Source organism: Scyliorhinus canicula, chromosome 2, assembly GCF_902713615.1.
Source record: "Scyliorhinus canicula chromosome 2, sScyCan1.1, whole genome shotgun sequence".
Lineage (NCBI taxonomy): Eukaryota > Metazoa > Chordata > Chondrichthyes > Carcharhiniformes > Scyliorhinidae > Scyliorhinus > Scyliorhinus canicula.
This window is the reverse complement of record NC_052147.1, coordinates 205,798,363-205,819,261: the sequence shown is the minus strand read 5'-3', so window position 1 is coordinate 205,819,261 and position 20,899 is coordinate 205,798,363. Positions and strand designations below refer to the sequence as shown.

Sequence of the window (20,899 nt, the reverse complement as noted above, 5' to 3'; positions counted from 1 at the left end):
CTTCCCCCCCTTCACCACAGACCCCCCCTGCCCCTTTTCCCCCAGCGCCCCACCCAGGCCACCCCTTCCCCATCCATGGCGTCTCCACCACCAGCCCAGGGTACGGAGACAGTTCAAGGACCACCGCTCCCGGAGTCCAGGACATCAGCTGAACCACCACCATCGGCTGAACCAACGTCACCAACTCCCCTGCGGCGGTCTGCCAGGACGTCACGGGCAACGAAAAGGCTGATCGAGTCCATTTAACTTCAACACCACCATGGACTTGTATGGACACTATGTACTGTTGCTAAATGTCTGGACCAGTGGGAAGCCAAGGAAACATTTTATTTTCTCCTTACTACTCATACCACCAGTTCTCCCCCGCCCCCCCCCCCCAGCTCTTGTTGACACCCCCCTCCTCCCCGGCTTCTTTCTCCGCAAGGGGTGAATGTGGTGGTATGATTAGCATAGCTGCCTGCCATTGGTGCAGAACACCGGCTTACCATTGGCCCTGGTCGGTCATGTGCCTCTCGAACGGTTGGTTGAGACCAGTCATGTGACGGCTCCCCGATTGGTCGATAGGCTGAGTTAACCCCGCCTCCAGGGCAGGGTATAAATACCCAGTACTACCGGCGGTCGTCCTTCTACTGTAATCGACCACAGGGCTTAACATGTAGTATATTAAAGCCATACTTTTGTTCAGCAACTCGTCTCGTGTTCAATTGATGGTACATCACGGAGGCTGGAGTCCGTTTACGTCGTAAAAAGTGCGTCTTTCAGGTGAAGGAAGTAGTCTACCTGGGTTATCGGGTGGACCGCGATGGTGCACCGTCGCGCACTTCAACACGCCCCCGCCCCGACTGACACTTCGCATCTTTGTTCTTTTCTCGGTCTGTTAAACTATCACGGGAAATTCCTCCCCAATCTGGCAACTACACTGGCCCCGTTACACCTTCTGCTAAAGAAGAATCACACCTGGGTTTGGGGTCAGCCGCAAGAAACCGCTTTCCGGCGGGTGAAACAGCAATTGCCGTTGTCTGGGTTACTAACCCACTATGATCCTGGAAAGTCTTTGCTCGTCACATGTGATGTATCCCCGTATGGTATTGGGGCCGTCCTGTCCCACAAGATGGAGAACGGGGCCGAGCGGCAGATAGCTTTCGTGCAGGTCGAGAAGGGCCTGGCAGTGGTCTTTGTGGTGAAACGCTTCCACCAGCCTGTGTATGGCAGCCATTTCACCATCGTGTCTGATCATAAGCTTCTGCTTGGACTTTTCCAAGAGGACAAGTCAATTCCGCCCATTGCTTCCGCACGGATCCAGCGCTGGGCTCTGTTGCTCGCTACCTACGAGTATTCTCAAGAGCATAAACCAGGGACCCAGATAGAGAATATCGATGCACTGAGCCGATTGCCTTTGTCGACCGGCCCCATGTCGACCTCCACGACCGGTGAGGTGGTTTCAATCCTAAATTTTATGGACTCCTTGCCTGTCACGGCATCACAGATCCGTGAGTGGACCTAGATGGATCCAGTCCTGTCAAAGGTTTGGCACATAGTCCTGTATGGTGGGCAGCATAGACAGCTCCCAGGCGAGAAGCGGGCATTTTCCTCCAAACTGTCAGAATTTAGCGTGGAAGACGGCATCCTCTTGTGGGGGGGCACATGTGGTCATCCCGGAAAAAGGACAGGAGCTGATACTAAAGGATTTACCAATGGGCATCCTGATGTGACCATAATGAAAATGTTGGCCCAGAGTTATGTCTGGTGGCCAGGCCTCGACGTCGACATTGAGAAGGTGGCCCAAAACTGCTCCATTTGCCAGGAGCATCAGAAGCTTCCGCCGGCCGCGCCTCTACATCACTGGGAATGGCCGGGGCAGCCTTGGGTGTGCTTGCATGTGGATTTCGCCGGCCAATTTCAAGGATTTATGTTCCTTTTATCAATCAATGCCCAATCTAAATGGCTAGAGATGCACAAGATGGTAGGCAGAACGTCCTGTGCAACAATCAAGAACATGCGTTTGTCTTTCAGTACGCATGGCCTCCCTGAGGTGATCGTCACGGACAACGGCACTCCGTTCACAAGTGAGGAGTTTGCATACGCCAGATCAACACCGCTCCATACCACCCGGCTTCCAATGAGTTTGCAGAGCAGGCAGGGCAGACATTCAAATGGGGTCTAAAGAAACAGAATTCCGGGTCTATGGACACAAGACCAGCCCGGCTTTTGTTTTCATATAGGACCACCCCACATGCGATGACTGGGGTAGCTCCTGCGGAACTCCTAATGGCTGTAGACTTCGTACCCGCCTTAGCATGGTTTTCCCAGACATTGGCGCAAAAGTACGCCGCTCTCAAGAATGGCAGGGACATGGCCTTCCTCTGCATCGGACGATTCGGCAGTTTGCGCCTGGTGACCCGGTATTCGTTCAATATTTTGCTGGTGGTGCCCAGTGCGTCCCTGGAGTTGTCTTTCGACGACTGGGCCCAGTCTCTTACCAGGTGCAAGCCCAGAGCCGTCTCCAGTGCTAGCATGTAGACCATGTTTGGTCCAGAAGATCGCCTCTTCCAAAGATTCCCCGCCCCTGGAGCTCATTTCTACAGCTGCAGAGACCAGTCACAGTGGAGGATAATCCTCATGATCTTCCTTTGGCGTCGCACTCAAAGCCTGCGCAGGTCGTTGCAGAACCGTGCGGAGACAGGGACATGGAAATAATGGAGGCAGTGGATTCCAAGTCTGAGATGGAGACACAGGACCCCTCCGAGGGGGTGTCCTCAGTCCCATGGCCCGTGGATGTACAACCGTTACGTCGTTCATCGCGGAAGCGCCGTTCTCCTTCTCGTTACACGCCGCCCGATCCAGCGCTCTTGCAAATGGTGTCCAGCCTGCGGCAAAACAAGTTCAATGCCCTCCTTCGCCAGGGTCTTCGGTGGATTCCTTGGACTTTGGGGGGAGGGATGTTATAACCTGCCTCTTTACTACTGGCTGGAGACTAATGGCAATCCCACAATCCTTAGTGAGTATGAGCTTCCCCAATGAGGGGGGGGCAGAGAAATCATTAGCAGAGTCAGCCGCATAAATAGAGCTGGCCAGTGTGGAACCAGCTAGAGAGGAGTGAGCAATGGTGGAGTACTGCTGCTGTTGTATATATGTAATTGCAAATAAAGTTATTTCTTTCGTTTCTACAAACTCGCGCTGGATTCTTCGTGGCCCTCAAAAAACAGCTTAACTTTAGCCTTGTCAGTTCCCGTCACAAGGACATTTTCAGCCCAAAGCTACAAAACTACTTGTCCCAACCCAGTCGACCTTCGCGACCAATGCCAGCTGATCTTCGCGACCCACGCTGGCCAACCTGCGCGACCCACCATTTTCTCTTACCTTGTTTGCTGCTGACAAAAATGGAGGAAATGGTTTTGGGTCCCTTTGGCCCTCGTACACGCTCCTCCAATGGAACATGTTGGATGAAGGTGAAGCCTTCCGTGTCGGAAAGTATGGCGTCTCCAACTGTCCAAAGTTCTGCATTCTTTCCTGTAAATGTTTATCAAATAAAACCACACCGAACTTGTAAAAAAAAATAAAATGAATAAAATAAATGAAAAAAATGAATAACCCACCCCCAAACTTGTACAACAAAAATCTGCGACCGTTTAAAAAAAAAAATGGCGGCATTGCGCATGCGAGCCGATGATCTGGCATGCATGCACAGTGCAGTCGCATTGTTTTTAGATGTTCGCAGCCATTTTGAAGGCCGCTTGCAGCCGACGTTATTAACAGCCGGCTGCTGCGGCAGTTGCGTGCAGATTTGCGCGATCGGAAGCAACGTGACGGACGGCTCCGCGACCCTCCCGACACCCACCCGTGACCCACCCGCGGGTCGCGCCGGGTTTGACAATGCCTGGGTTAAAGTATCATGGAAAATACTCTCATTAAGTTGTAAGTCTGGAAATATATTAGTGTGGCTTAATGTTTTGAAGTGCTCGCCGATTTCTTCAAAGTATGTTGCCATCAGCTGTCTGACCTATGTAGGAACGTGGTGCTGCTTGTCTGATGACTCTTGCAGGAGCAGACCAACCTCCATCAGGTATCTTGATCCTGACGGTATCATCTGGAAGCAATGAATCTAGAGTGGTTGTATGCTGATTATAGTACATTCTTCGTCGTTCACGTTGCTGTTTCACTTTTTTGTATCACTGGCAGATGATCTGGATTTGGAAGAGGTATTGATGCTCGTGTTGTTCTCAAATCTCTGTTCATTAACATCTGTGCAGGTGATGGTCCAGTTGATAGAGGAGTCGCTCTGTATGATAGGAGCGCATGATTGATGTCTGGCGAAGAATCCAGACCTTTGTTTATGAGTTGTTTGATTACGTGTACTCCTTTCCCTACTTTGCCGTTCGGCTGTGGGTAATGTGGACTCGACATGATAGGAGTAAAGTGGTAAATCCGTGAAAACTCAGCCTAGTCATTGCTGTCGAAACACGGTCCATTGTCTGCCATGACAGTGGTAGGTATTCCATGCCCGGCAAAAGTTTATTTGCTTGCTTTGATGACAGATCTGGATGCAAGATCTGGTAACTTCATGACTTTAGGATAATTCGAGTAGTAGTTGATTATCAGAACATAATCACGACCATTGCAGTGAAATAGATCTATACCAACTTTGGCCCAAGGAGATGTTTCCAACGCATGTTGCTGCAGTTTCTCCTTGCATTGCGCAGGCTAAACCTTCTGACACGTCTCACATCCTAGTACCATGTCAGTGATGTCCTGATTGATACCTGGTCAGTATACAGCTTGTCTTGCTCTTCTCTTGCATTTTTCAATGCTGAGGTGACCTTCATGAATTTGGTTAAGAATCATTGGTCGGAGAGACAGTGGGACAACTCTCCGGTTAAGTCGAATCAATAATCCATCCATGATTGTCAAATCTTCTTGAACATTTCTGAAATTAGAACAATGCCCTTTCGGCCACTCATTGTTGATGTGGTGTATGACACGTTGCAGCATTGCATCCTTCTTTGTCTCTTCACGGATGAGGTTGATTTTTTCATGTGAGGCAGGAAGATTATCAGCACACAGCTGTACTTGAGATTCTACATGCTGTATGAACTCAAAAGGTTCACTTTCTGAAGTGATTGAGCGTGATAATGCATCTGCTAGTATCAGGTCTTTTCCAGACGTATAGATGAGGTTGAAGTCGTATCTTCTGAGCTTCGCCAAAATTCTCTGGAGTCGCGGAGTCATGTCATTGAGATCCTTGTGTATTGTATGCACCAGTGGTCTGTGATCGTTTCTACAGTGAAAGTTGGGAGTCCATAGACATAGTCATCAAACTTTAATATGCCGGTTAGTATTCCAAGACATTCTTTTTCGATCTGTACATATCGATGTGCTGTTGCTGTTATCACTCTGGATGCGTATGCAACAGGTACCCAAGACGTGTTGTCATCCTTTTGCAACGGTACTGCTCCCATTCCATCCTGACTCGCATCAGTCAAAATTTCCGTCTCTCTGTTCAGATCGAAAAATGATAGAAGAGGTGCATTTGTTATTGTGATTTTAAATCAAGCCACTCCTTTTGATGATCAGTTGTCCATTCAAATGTGGTTGACTTTTTGATCAAATTTTTAAGAGCTGTTGTTCAGGTTGATAGATTATAAATTTGCCTAAAAGATTCGGTATAAATTTGCCTAAAAGATTGACAACACCTAGAAAACGTACAACTGCCTTTCATTCTCTGAATGGCTGCAATCCTGTCAGTGTCAGGTCACACACCATATTCAGTAATCTGGGACGGGATTCTCTCACCCCAGGGCCGGGTAGGGAGAATCGCCGGGACCGGTGCTAAGCACGCCAGTCCACTCCGACGCCGGTCCGACGATTCTCCGGAGAGTGGAGAATTGCCACCATTGGCACCGGCGCGGCGCCAATCGGGGGCGGCTCTACGGGGCCCCCCGCCGGCGATTCGTGGCCCAGGATGGGCCGAGTAGCACGCCAAAAAAGTTGAGCCCCGCCGGCGCCGCTCACACCTGCTCTTACCCGGCGGGAACTTGCCGTGGATGCGTCCGGGGTTGGCCTGGTGGGGGGAAGGAGGGTGCGACCCTGAGGGGGGAGGGAGGGGAGTCCGACCCCAGGGCGGGCCTCCGCTGTGGCCTGTCCTGATCGGTGGGTCAGCCTCTCGGGCTTTTGTACCATGCCGGCCCCTGTAGCCCTAAGCCATGTTGCATTGGGGCCGGCGCAGAGAAGGGAGCCACTGCGCATGCACGGTAATCGCGTCGGTCCCACTGCGCATGCGCGCGTCGGCGTCAGTGCCACTGCGCATGCACAGACCCGCGGCACCCATCTGATGCCGTGGATCAGCAGCTGGAGCGGCGTGAGTCACTCCAGTGCTGTGCTGACCCCCTTTAGGGGGTCAGAATTTCTGCTCCTGAGGGCATGTTGATGCCGTCGAGAAACCCAACGCCGTTTACGACAGCGTCAACACTTAGCCTCAGATTCACAGAATCCTGCCCTTGGTCTCCAAGGAACTTGAGCGTGTAAGTTCCAAAATTACACTTGGATTGATTCACCTTAAGACCATACTTGTGTATTCGTTGAAAAACTTTTTTCAGTCTTTTCTTAGAGTCCCCAATTATTTTTTTTCCCAATTAAGGGGCAATTTAGCGTGGCCAATCTACCTAACCAGCACATCTTTGGGTTGTGGGGGTGAAACCCATGTAGATACGGGGAGAATGTGCAAATTCCACACGGACAGTGACCCAGGGCCGGGATTCGAACCCGGGCCCTCAGCGCTGTAGTTCCAGTGCTAACCACTGCACCACCATTCAGTCTTGAGATATGTTCTTCCTTTGTTGATGACCGTATTGCGTGGAAAGTTTTTTACGCAGAGGGTGGTGGGTGCCTGGAATCATTTAAGATGCATCTGGACAGATATATGAACGGGTGGGGAACAGAGAGAAGTAGACCTTGGAAAATAGACAACAGGTTTAGATAAAGGATCTGGATCGGTGCAGGCTGGGAGGGCTGAAGGGCCTGTTCCTGTGCTGTAATTTTCTTTGTTCTTTGTTGTTCTTTGTATGATAATGTCATCGACGTAGACACAAACACCTCCTATGTCCCCAGCCATCTGTTCCATAATGCAGTGGAAGATTTCAGATGCACAGATTATTCCGAAAGGCATTCTGTTAAATCAAAATCTGCCAAAAGGCTTATTGAAAGTGCATAGCTTTCTACTTATGTCATCCAATTGCATTTGCCAGTAACCTTGCGATGCAACTAATTTCATAAAGATGTGTGCATTCTCTAGGCATCTCGCCTAGTGATTTCCTCTCTTTTTAGAATGGGATAGAATTCCCTCTTGATATTCTTGTTGAGATCCTTGGGGTCTATACATATCCTCAGCTCACCAGAAGGTTTCTTCATGCAAACCAGCGAACTGACCCAGTCAGTCGATTCACTGATTCTTGAAATTATTCCTTGTTGTTATAGCCTTTCTAATTCAAGTTTTAATCTTTCTCTGAGTGGAGCAGGAACTCTCCTCAGAGGGTGTACCACAGGTCTGGCATCCATCCTTAACAAGATTTTGAACTTGAATGGAAGAGTATCCATGCCTTCGAAGCTGTCTGGATATTGGTTTAGTATACCTTGGATATCATCATGTGGTATGGGTTGAGACGAAGTTGCAGTATAAATTTGCTGTATTAGGTGTAACTCCTTGCAGGCTTGTGCACCTAAGAGTGATGATTTATCTGACATGACAATCTCGAATCTTAGTGAAGTCACAATATAATTGTTGGAAACATCAAATATCATGATCCAATTGATGAGATTGAATTGCCATTGTAGTCTTTTAATCTACCGGCTGATGGAAGTATTTTAGGGATTCGCTTAAGCTTTGTGATCAAGCTTTGTAAGCAAATTGGCAGAAGTGCCTGTATCTAACTTGAATTTGATTGGACAGTCGTTTACTTTCAATAGTGTTCCACTCTGTGTCCAAATTAATAGATTAAATTAAGAGGTGATGTTAATTCAGTGGTGTTGTCAAATTTTTCGATGATTCCTGCAAAGAAAGTGTTTTCCAGAGAGTAAACATATCTGTTGAAATATTCTGTTCAAACTCTTCTTCCTTAGATTCAACACTTTGTGCATTAATCTGTCTTGAATTGGACTTTGCAGATTTAAATATGAGTGAGGATCTGCACTGTGCTGCAAGGTGGGTTAATTTGCCACATTGTGAGCATTGTTTTCCTCTGGCAGAGCATTGTTTTGAAAGTGGGAGGTTCCACACCGTGAACACGCACGTCATGAAGTTAACGTCATCACGCACGACTCTTCTTCGCACATGTGTAGATCAGCTTTTGTCCGTCTCGCATCTTTTGACAAAGTGTGTATGTGCAGGGTTAGAATGCACGTGCGCAAGGTGGCTGATGTCCGAAACACGCTCTTCTTCATCTGCGACACTGCCTTAACACACTCTACGCCCTTTTCACAGAGAACATACTCTTGGTATTGATTTTTCGATTGCTGATGAACATGACACATTTCAATCGCGATTTCTAGCTTTAGATCCTTTTGCCTAAGCAATCTTTCTCTAAGCTTTTCATCAGTTATGCCAAAGATTATTTGGTCTCCAATCATGGAATCATTCAGTGCGAAGAAGTTACAGGATTGTGCCAGCAGCCTCAGATCAGTAACAAAGCAGTCAATTGATTCATCCTTGTTTTGCAATCTCTTCATAAAAACAAAACGCTCACACTTTCATTAGTTTGGATTTTGCAATGGTTATCAAATTTTGCAAGAAATGCCTCGAACTTTATTTTATCTTGATCCACCTTGTACTGGAAAGAATTATAGATCTCAATGGCATGTGGACCAGCCATAGTTAGTAGAAGAGCAATTTTACGTGCGCCTGTAACATTATTCAAATCGGAAGCCTCTAAATAAATTTGGAATTGCTGCTTGAACAAACGTCAGTTTACATTTAGGTTACCGGTGATCCTTAGATGTCGAGGAGCGAGAGCTTTGGATTTGTCAAAGTTCTGCAGTCTCAGGTTGGTGCTTCGCAAGTCGAATAGCTATTTAGTTTTTTCTTTTTTTGTCTAATCTTACTAAATTATGCTAGCTAGTTTCTGCAGCCAGTTTCTGTAGCCAATCACTGGTATCATGTTATTATGTGGTACATTAAATTTTAAAGCTTTCCACTCCTGGAAGCATGTTATATTACTCTTTGGTAATATATTGTTACTCTTTGCTTTGTAATCCGGAATGGTCTGGTGGTGTGATTATAAAGAAACCACTAATCTCTAACTTAAAGCAAAACTGATTTATCGAATAACGATTAATTAATATTGAGTTTGCACACTCCACAGAATTACAACTAGTAATAAAGTAATCTATAATTAAGTAATAACTAATGAAACTACATGTGCTACTTCTATCTAATCTTAACTGTGCTGTGATCCAACTGTCTGCTTACACTCTGCTGACTAGTACCCAAGATTCCCTGAGTTCTGGGGCTGGATTCTCCATCCCGCAGCGCCCGATTTCTGGTTCAGCACGGCGGCGGGATTCTCTGTTTTGTCGGCTGGTCAATGGGGTTTCCCATTGTGGGGTTGCCCTACGCCGTCGGGAAACCCCCAGGCGCTGGCAAACGGAGCATCCCGACAGCGGAAAATCTCGCCCCTGATATTTATACTGGGAACTAGTGGTGCCCTCTAGTGGTTGTGTTACTCTGAGATGTGATAATTAACGCTTTACTTGTCTACATATATACATATCATTACAAGCGATACTGTTTTTTTTTACAGATTTCACAGTTTTCACTATTTTTTATATTAGGCTTGTATATTCTTCATCAACTATACCTGCATCTTCCAGCTGGATTTTTCACCTTTAACAAGCAGTGTGAGAAATTGCCCAGGTTACTTTAAGACAATTTGTTTTTCTTCTCATTGATTCTTATCACCTGAGGCTATGTATACTTCTCACACTCATGTGAAAAAGCAGGTTTTGCCACGGGACTGAATAATTTCCTGACTGGGTAAACTTCAAACCAACGGACTCTCCAAAAATCATTGCCTTACCATGGTCCGTGTTAGGTTTCATTTGAGTCTTTGTCACAGAACATTTATTCAGCATTTTAGTTACCCCACTAGAGACTATGGGTAGAACATTAGGTGCTGGGTCAGGACTCTGTCGTCAAGTCAAAAGGGGTGACCTGACGCTTCACTGTGTCGAGAACATGGTAGTGATTTTTCATGAATAGCCAATTCGTGCGCTTTAGGACTTAGAACATAGAACATTACAGCGCAGTACAGGCCCTTCGGCCCTCGATGTTGCGCCGTCCTGTGAAACCCCTCTAAAGCCCATCTACACTATTCCCTTATCGTCCATATGTCTGTCCAATGACCATTTGAATGCTGTTTAGTGTTGGCGAGTCCACTGCTGTTGCAGGCAGGGCATTCCATGCCCTTACTACTCTCTGAGTAAAGAATCTACCTCTGACATTAGTCCTATATCTATCTCCCCTCAATTTAAAGCTATGTCCCCTCGCGCTGGACATCACCATCCGAGGAAAAAGGCTCTCAATGTCCACCCTATCTAATCCTCTGATTATCTTGTATGCCTCAATTAAGTCACCTCTTAAACTTCTTCTCTCTAACGAAAACAGCCTCAAGTCCTTCAGCCTTTCCTCATAAGATCTTCCCTCCATACCAGGCAACATCCTTGTAAATCTCCTCTGTATCCTTTCCAATTGTTCCAAATCCTTCCTCTAATGCGGCGACCAGAACTGCACGCAATACTCCAAATGCGGCCGCACCAGAGTTTTGTACAACTGCAACATGACCTCAGGGCTCCGAAACTCAATTCCTCTGCCAATAAAAGCTAATACACCGTACGCCTTCTTAACAACCCTATCAACCTGACGTCCAATTAAGGACAGTGGGTGGACCCTTGAAGCTGCAGGGCAAACACGTAATCTTCCTTCATTGAAGCCACTGTAGCCTGGAATTGCAGGAAAGGGAGAGAGAGGATGTTTCTATCTCGAGGCATCCTCTCAACAGTTTCAAAACTTTGTAATTAAAAACTGCCTAAAATTGGCAAGCCATCGCTGTGGATGGTCTTGCCACCAAGTAGGCATGGGGTGCTTCTAAGTCTGCCTGGAGCATTAAGCCTGGCTGTCACCAGGAGGCTGCCTCCAGGCAGCTGGCCAGTTTCCGATGCCACAGGACAATCACAGGACAACTGAAAATTCCAGTCGACCTCTGATAATTGGCCTTTAATTCACCTTGATTAGCATCCATCCACCCCGATCCCACCTTGGCCACAGAACGGACCAACCAGTGTTATGAAATGACACGCCAGCCCCAGCTCATTCTCAGCCACAAAGCAGTGCAAAATGTCAGCTCCGTAATTACGTATTAAGTGGCTTACTCCACTGATTTTATGTGGAATTACAACTCTCTTTAGTGACTTTGATGTGTTTTCATTGCCAAACTTAAATCAAGTAGTACTTTTATAATCCTTAATTTTGTTTTGATTCTCGCAACTTAGTTAAGATAACGCTTTAACCAATCTGTTCTTTATACTGTTGAAGTACTACCTAGCAGAGCAAAGTTAAAAGAGCATGTGATTATCAGATTTATCACAGGATCCTCATGATCAATATAATATGTTTGGATTCATCATTATCTTCATCCTCTTCCACAGAGTTATTGTTATGTATTCTTTCGAGGAACATGCCTCTTGAAATCTGGCAATCATTGAGTTTTCTATTATTTGTATCAGCATGGAATGTCTCATTTGTCCCTTGAAGACCAAAAGAAATGATCATTCTCCCAGGAATATTTCAAGATAGCAGACATCTGGTCCAAAGGAGTTTCCTGTGAAAACCAAACACCAGTTAGAACTAGTTGCCTGTCCATACACGACACCATAGCACAAAACAATAATTCAAACTCTAATATCGATCCAGGAATGCCCGAAGTTAACTTCATCAATATATCATATAGTGATGTAATCATCCATAGAATAACCATCTGATTTCCAAATGATCAATTTCTCTTTGTGTCTCATAGGTATTTAACAGATCACCTTTCATTCAAGACTCGAATAGAAAGTCCAAACCTTCAATTCCTATCCAACTGATGGGTTTGTAACTCACAAGATACCATGGGCGGGATTCTCCCAGCCCTGGGCCGGGCCAGAGAATCCCCATCAACGGGACACACCGCCCCGACGCTGGCACCCGAGCGAAGAATTGGCGCCGGCGTGGTTGGCGCGCTGCCGGTCATAGGCCACTCTATGCGGTCAGCCTGCCGATTCCCCGGCCTGGATGGGCTGAGCAGCTGGGGAAAAAAATCCGAGTCCCACCGATGCTGTCTATACCTGCTCGTAGCCGGTGGGAACTCTGTGTGCAAGGGTCGGGTGGCGGCCTGTGGGGGGGGGGGGGGGGAGGGGAGAGACTCTGACCCCGGGGGAGTCCTCCAATGGGGCCTGGCCCATGATTGGGGCCCACCGATCGGCAGGACGGCCTCTCTGTCCTCCGGCCTCTTTTCCTACGTGCCGGCCCCTGTACTCCTGCGCCATGTTGCGTCAGGGCCGGCGCGTTGAAGGAGGCCAACATGCATGCGCGCGTTGGTGCCGGCGCCACTGCGCATGTGCGGATCCTACGGCACACAGTTCACGCCGGGATCGGCAGCTGGAGTGGCGCCAACCGTTCCAGCCCCGTGCTGGCCCCTTGTAGGGGCCAGAATTAGTCCTGGGAGCGGCCCGTTCGCGCCGTCGTAAAACGCGTTGGCGTTTATAACGGCGTGGACACTCGGCCGCGGGATGGGAGAATCCCGCCCCATACTCCTGATTTTACTCCTTGTAGGACAGAGGAATAGTCCAACCTTTTTCCATGAAGGGCCACATTTCAATTTTTTGTCCACTTATTTGAGAAAATGTCAGAAAGATACGGAATTAGAAATTTAGGAATAGAATCACCAGTTTGCCAATCAGCCCCTGAAGCCTGATCCACCATGCTATTAGATCTGAGCTGATCTGTATCACAACTTCCTTCACCTGCCTCTAATTCATATTCTATGATGCCCTTATCTGATAAAAAAAAAAGTGACAATCTCAGTTTTAAAGACTCCAACCGTCCTCCAGCATCCACAGATCTTTGGGGAGTGAGTTGCAGATTTCTACAAACGTTTGTGTGAAAAAGTGCTCCCAGATTCCACTCCTGAACAGTCTGGCTCCAATTTAAAAATCAGGCCTCACTCTTCTGGATTTCCCCACCACAGAAAATAGCTTCTCTATCCCTTTAGACCCTTTTATTTTAAAACCTTTGCAGTTATATATTTACCTCCTACAGTGATCAATCAATTGCTGCCAGTCTCATCCAGCAGTGTTCTATAAATCAGAATAAACTGTTTCCACTGAAGGTTTTTAAACAGTAATTTATCAAAGCAGCCACATATCCCACGATATTAGACATGAGAAATAATACAATAGAAGCTACTAAATTAAATGTTTGATTTGCAATTGAAGGAGATTATTTAACTGGCAAAGTCACAAGTACTATATACAGCTCTCTGTCTTTCACCCAGAATAATGTACTTGCTTTTTGTCTTCCGGTGATTATCACTCAATTGCCTTCCACTTATCTGATACCAGTTTCCTTGTGTCCCAGAGCTACTCTTCCAGATTTTTTTCTACCCCCTCCATTGCCCCACTCCAACTAAACTACTGATCCACTGATAGTGTTGCTCTGAAGCCACTTCCTGCAGGGAATCCTGAGCTAACCCTCCAATTTCCTCAACATTCTCTCTCTAAAACATTTGGGATGGCAATGCTTAGCACAGCCCATGGCCCCAATCCAGGTATTGAAACTGTTTTGATTTCAGGTCAGACGGAACCCAGCGCCTGTGATCCTGAAGAGATCAGAGAGTATTGTGACGAGGATGCCATCCATTACTTATCTTTCCAATGTCACATTACTCCACTTGACCTCCAATCAGCAGTTGGCGATAGAGATCCACCATGTGCCTCGAGATATCCGGCAGTTGGTAGTAAGTCGTACTAGAGGATAGTCGCACTAGAAGTAGCTCCAGGAGAATTCACTTAATACATTTATTTGTTGTCGTTTGTATCATACTTTGTTCGTTATCTTTCCACGTGTTAATTTTGTTAATAATTTTACCAGACAAAGAACTAGATGTTCTGTGTAAATCTGTACTATGGCCACAACATAGAACATAATATGGCACTAAGAATGTAGAACAATTAAAGATAACTGCGGAGAAGATGGGATGAAACTGGCCGAAGAAATAAAAAATAAAATTCTTCCGCCTACCTTGTAAACTATGGGCAACTAAAACTCAACGCACGGAAAGACTGTGAAGTTAGAGATGGAAGATCTGAAGGCGCCCCACCAGCTTCAGGTTACAGGTAATATAGATGAGAATTGCCGTGTATTTAAGCAGCAATTCAGACTCTATATTTCAGCCCTTGGCCTGTAGGCACAGCCTGACGAGAGGCATATTGTGTGGCTGGTCTCGGTAGCAGGTTCTCAAGCAATAGAAATTTATAATACCTTTGCGTTCGACAGCGAAGAGGAAAGCAAGAGCTTCAACAAAGTAATAAAGTACTTTGATCGGCATTGTTCCCAAAGAAAATGAAAGGGTTCAACGTTATATATTTTTTAACCGACTTGTGGTTGAAGGCGCAGTCGTGCAATTTTGTACTTTGAATTTTAGTACTTTAAAACCGCCAATGATGAACAGCAGATTAGTATGCTCGGCCTGAAACATTTTGCCGCCAATCTGGAAGAAGGTGCCTGTGCCATAAGCACTGTGATGCAGTTGAATAAGCAACGTGGTCTCAGTGCGGGTGGCCATTTTAAGCGGCCGACCAGGTCCACCATTTTATGTCAGTGATGTGGCAATTGACATGGACTATGGCAATGTCCAGCATTTGGGAAGGTGTGTTCCAAGTGTGGCAGAACAAATCACTTTGCAAAGCAATGTTTTTCACGTCCAACAGTGGAAAAAATGGATCAGTCAATGCGATTGATGAGATGTCCATTGAAGACCTGTTTTTTGTTGATCTAATTTTGACTAGGGACACGATGAGTCAGAATATGCAGAGTGAATAGGTCTTACTGCTCAGTTGCAGCAATAGTGATGGTGATGTTGATACCATCAAAGACAGATGGACAATTCTATTGATGCTTAATGGCACATTGATCAAAGCCAGCTCAACATGGGAGCGAGGGCCAACTTCTCAGTTTGTCCTTTTGAACAGGCTACAAGTTAAGCCAAAAGTTGTCAATCAAACAAGACTACTGAAAGGCTGAAATGGGAATGAGATTGCGACATTGGGAGTATGTGAGCTCGAAGCATGGGTACAGAACAGAAGTCACATCATACCATTTCCATTGTGGACTCGGAATGCGAGTCCATCATAGGAGCAGACGCATGTGAGGCACTGAACCTGGTTGAGCGGCTGTACATCCAGACCGTGCTGTGACAAGAGATCATTGCGACTGGCAACGAGATAAAATTGATGAGATAAAAGCAAAAGTCAAAGTGGAGGAAGATAAACCAGATTAAGAGCTGGAGGAGCCAAAAGGAATTCTAGAATTCTGGTTGACAGTCTTCAAAAATGTGGATTTGCTCAGTGATGTGATACAGGAGCATGACGAGCCTTTCCTAATGCATCTACAAGATGTAAATGTAACATTTTCAGATCCTAGACAGCCAATGAGCTTTACTCTGGAGTTTAAGTTTGAGCCAAATGAGTATTTCACAAATGAAGTAGTGACAAAAACATACCAGATGGAGTCGCAGCCTGCTGAGTCAGACTTTTTCTTCTTTGATGAACCAGGAATCATGGGATGCACAGGATGCCAGATTGACTGGAAGAAAGACAAAAACGTCACATTGAAAACCATTAAAACGAAGCAGAAACATAAGGGTCAGGGCGCTGGTAGAACTGTTATGAAAACTGTACCAAATTACTCTTTCCTCAATTTCTATAGTCCTCCTGAAGTTCCAGAGCAGGAAGTGTTGGATGAAAGTTCTGCAGCAAGACTCGCTGCTGACTTTGAAATTGGCCACTTCTTGCATGAACACATAATTCCACGAGCAATGTTATACTTCACAGGAGAAGCTACTGCAGACGATGATGATGATGATTACGATGATGATGATTACGATGATTACTTATCCTCAAACTATGACCCCTAGTTCTGGACTCTCCCATCATTGGGAACATGGGGCTGAATTCTCTGATTGCGAGACTATGTCTCCTGCCGGAGCTGAATTGCACCAGTTTTACAATCCACTTGTGATCTTAAAGCAGGATGTAATTCTGTATTCCTTGCCTTACAAATTTATGCATGGCATGGAATATGACGGGATTCCCAGGGGAATCCCGATATTGGACCACCATTTTGAGCAGGCAAATTAGCTATGACTATCTCCCCCCGGACTGCACAGCAGCCCCACAACCCTGGATTGTCTGGGTACCATCCTTACCCCCAAGTAGAGGGGTGACCCGATTCACCTGCCCACCCCACATACCGCTGGAACAGGGGAATCCCCCCCCTTCCGGGATCTCTGTAATAGAGTGACCCCCACAGAGAGGCCTGGAAGCTAGAGAACAGTCCAGACAGAGCCTGTGGGAAACATTATAACTGTAACACTTACCTCGCAGCTCCATGTGTCCATTCCTGAAGGAATTGGTGAAACCCCAAATGTACGTAAACATTGCCAACATGAAAGAAAGGTAAGGGCAGTGAAACCACATGCTTGAATGATTGGAATGCACTTAGTGCAACTTACATCTCTTTGAATTTGACAATGTTTATAAACATTGGGGTTTCACAAACTTAGGTCACGTGAAGGGATATGAATGGATCAGGGCTGCAGATGTTTTTACGAGCTGTCAATCACAAACCACTACTGGAAAGCCATGACTGGTTTGCAGACAGTGTAACTGTGGAGCCAGATGCAGGCACAGCTGCTGTCCTTCGAGGAATGGACATGTGGAGCTGCAAGGTAAGCATTACAGATAATGCTTCCCACTGTCCCATCCTGGATGGCTTTCTAGCTTCCAGACATTGGTTCCTTTTCTGGAGGACAGGGGTCCTTTGGGGAGGGAGGGGGTCTGTGTATGTGTGGAGGTCTGTGTGTGTGGGAGTCTGTGTGTGGGGGGCTCTGTGGAGAGTGTTCTTTTATGCAGGGGGTCCCTTTGGGCCCCCCATTACAAGGGTCCTCCTATTACAGGGGTCCCCCATTACAAGGGTCCATGTGGGGGGGTCACCATATTACAGGGGTCCCTGTGGTGGTCCACCTATTGCAGGGTCCCTGTTGTGGCTCCCTGTATTGCAGAGGTCCTTGTGGAGATCCCCCTATCACAGGAGTCCATGTTGGGGGGGGGGGGTTCCCCTATTAGAGGGGACCCTGAGGGGAGTGGGCTGGGCCATCCCCATACTTGGGGGTGAGGAGCGCCCAGGTAATCAAGGGATTGGTGGCTGCTGTATGGTGCGGGGGGGGGGGGGGGGGGGGGGGCAGGGTAGGTTAGGGCTGATTTGCCATGTGGTGGGGAAGGATGGCAATGGTTGTCCCCTTGATCCACCATAGGGTCCACCACATCAGCTTCACAATTGTCGAGACCACAAGTGAACTGTGCCAACGTGATTCCTGGCTGCGGGGACCGGAGAATCACGGGAGAACGGAGTATATTGCGGCAGGTCATTGGGACACATTTTCCCGCTGGTGTGTGGCTTGGAACTCATTTATGCTGCCAGCGAGGGATCGGAGCAGGGCATTCGGGCCCCGATTTCACCCCGACGCCCAATTCTCAGTCCCAGGGCATCCGGGGGACGAAGAATCCTGCCCATTCTTTCTGAATTTACCCTGTCTAATATTGTTAAAATTTTATAAGTTTCTATGAAATCTCCTCTCACTCTTCTAAACTCCAATCAATATAATCCTAACCGATTTAGGGCCTGCCCGAACCAAATGGGAACAGAGTCCCATAGTGAATGCTTTTAGCCGCATATTCCCCAGCTCGCAGCGACATTTTGTGAGATCGCAGTTATCGGCCACTTTGAGCTGCGGCATGCTGCTTTTCGGATGCAGCATTGCCGGTAGATCGTGCCCTTAATTTTTCCTCATATGACAGTCCCGCCATCCCAGGAATCAGCCTGGGAAACCTTCCCTGCACGCCCTCCATAGCAAGAACATCCTTCCTCAAATATGGACACCAAACTGTACACAATACTCCAGGTGTGGCCTCACCTGTGCCCTATACAATTGCAGTAAAACCTCTCTATTCCCATACTCAAATCTTCTCGCTATGAAGGCCAACATTCAATTTGCCTTCTTTACTGCCTGCTGTACCTGTGCGCTTACTTTCAGTGACTGATGCACGAGGATACCAAGGTCTCACTGATTATCCACCTCTCAATTTACACCAATTCAAACAATAATCTGCCTTCCTATTTTTGCTGCTGACATGAATAACCTCACATTTATCCACATTATATGGCAATTGCCATGCATGTGTCCACTCACTCAGCATGTCAAATCCCACTGAAGCATTTCCACATCCTCCTTACAGCCACCCAACTTTGTGTCATCTGCAAATTTGCAAATACTACATTTAGTTCCTTCGTCCAAATCATTAATTCATAATGTGAACAGTTAACACAGATCCCCACGGTACCCCACTAGTTACTGCCTGCCAATCAGAAAAATACCCATTTATTTCAAGTCTTTGCTTCCTGCCTGCTAACCAGCTTTCTATCCATCTCAAGACACAACCCATAATCCCATGTACTTTAATTTTACATATTAATCTGCTATGTCAGATTCTGAAAACCTAAATAAGCCACATCCATTGATTCTCCCTGGTCAACTTTACTAATTACATCTTTAAAGAATTCTAGTAGATTGGTCAAACATGATTTCCCTTTTGTAAATCCATGCTGACTTTATCTGATTACAGCACTGCTTTCCAAATGCTGTGCTATGAAATCATTGATATTTCACTCCAGCAACTTCCCTCCTATCGACGTTAGGTTTACTGGTCTATAGTTCCGTTTTCTCCCTACCGTACCTTTTTGAATAGAGGGTTTATATTAGTTACCCTCCAATCTGTAGGAGACATTCTGAAGTCCAAAGAATTTTGGAAAATGACCACCAATGGATCTACTATTTCTAGGCCACTTCCTCAAGTACTGAGATGTAGATGATCAGGCCCTGGTGATTTATTCACCTTCAATCCCATTAATTTCCTCAAACCATTTCTCCACTACCACTGATTTCCTTCAGTTCCTCACTAAAGCTTGCGTTTTCCAGAACTTTATATTCCAGCAACATTATTCATATCTTACTTTGCGAAGACAGAAAGAAATGCAAATTTAATTCCTCAGCCATAATTTTGTTCCTCTGTTTGAATTCCTCTGTTTCTGACCGTAAGTGGTCTACATTCGTTTTTATTGATCGATTTTTCTTTATATACCTGAAACAGTCAGTTTTTATGTTCCTTGCTAGTTAATTTCATACTCTATTTTCCCCTTCTTAATCAATCCCTTGTCCGCCTTTGTTGAATTTTAAACTGCTCCCAATCCTCAGGTTTTCTTGCCAATTTGTATGCTTCTTCCTTGAATCTAATACTTTCTCTAATTTCTCTTGTCAGCCGTAGTTTGGGAACAGTTCCCTTTCCACACTTGCACCAAATAGGAATAAACAGCATTTGGATTTCCCCTATTCGTTCCTTGATGCCTCCCATTGCCTGTCCACCGTCCTTTCTTTCAGTAATGTTTCCCAGTCCATTGGGGTTATGGGGGTAGGGTGCTCCTTCGGAGGGTCGGTTCAGACTTGATGGGCTGAATAGCCTCCTTCTGCACTGTAGGGACCCTATGATTCTTATGTTGTCATCTCCAATCAGAAACTCACTGGCACTAAACTTCACTGTGAAGGAAACACTCTCTGCACTTTGAGTTCTCGCACTCTTGAAATCATGTGAATTAATATTCATTTCATGTACTGTTACTATCCATAGTTGTAAAACTCTTTTTCTATTCCCCTTCATACATGCGCATGTTTCCTTTTAGTTCACTTTCTTAAGATATTTAATTAAACTTCTTCATGTTTCTTTTCTCATTTTTCTTACTTGTTTTTCTTTTATATTTGATGTTTTTTCAACTATACATGTGTTTGCTGAATTAATCCACAATTTTATTTGTTGTTTTGCTCCCCTACCTTTTTTACTGTTCCTGCTTTCTTCCACTCAATGTATTTTCTTTGTGATGTGACTGTCTTGATTCTGAAACTTCCAGAAAGCTAATGGAAATACTGATCACATTAGTAAATTGGCAAACACAACAGTGAAGTGAACTGAGTTAGATAGCTGCAGACCAGGAATATTATGTATATTTTCAACAGAGGAATATTGGATGTACTTAAATACTACAATTTTTCTGCAGGATCAGATATAAGTCTACATGGAAACTCTGAGAAGGTAACAAAACATATCACTGTGGCTGTAAGACAATGCAGCCAAGACAAGGTAAGAGGACCAATAAGGATTCTTAAATGAATACTACATTGAACAAGGAAGGGATAGACTCAAGAGAATGTTGGAAATAAAGGAGTGGAAATGGAAAACCTGTGGTGCACAAAGTCTTTCTTGTATATTTTATTAAGAAAGGTAATTGGTTCTGATTTTTGTGAATGAGAAATAGCGCCATGTGTTGTGTATATTAGTGTTTAAATGTTCCTTTATTGGTTGCTTTTGATGAATGTGATATCTAAGATAATCAGCATGTTCTACAGATGTGTCAGATCAGTTCCCAAACCTACAGGGACGTTGGATATGTAATGGATGCAAAATATTTCAATAATTGATGCCCAAACAC

General features: G+C 45.7%; 1 pseudogene; it reads left to right on the top strand.

The window, feature by feature from the left end:
• Positions 1-8,984: 8,984 nt before the first annotated feature.
• On the top strand, positions 8,985-16,184 carry LOC119962308 (annotated as a pseudogene).
• The last annotated feature ends 4,715 nt before the right edge of the window (positions 16,185-20,899 follow it).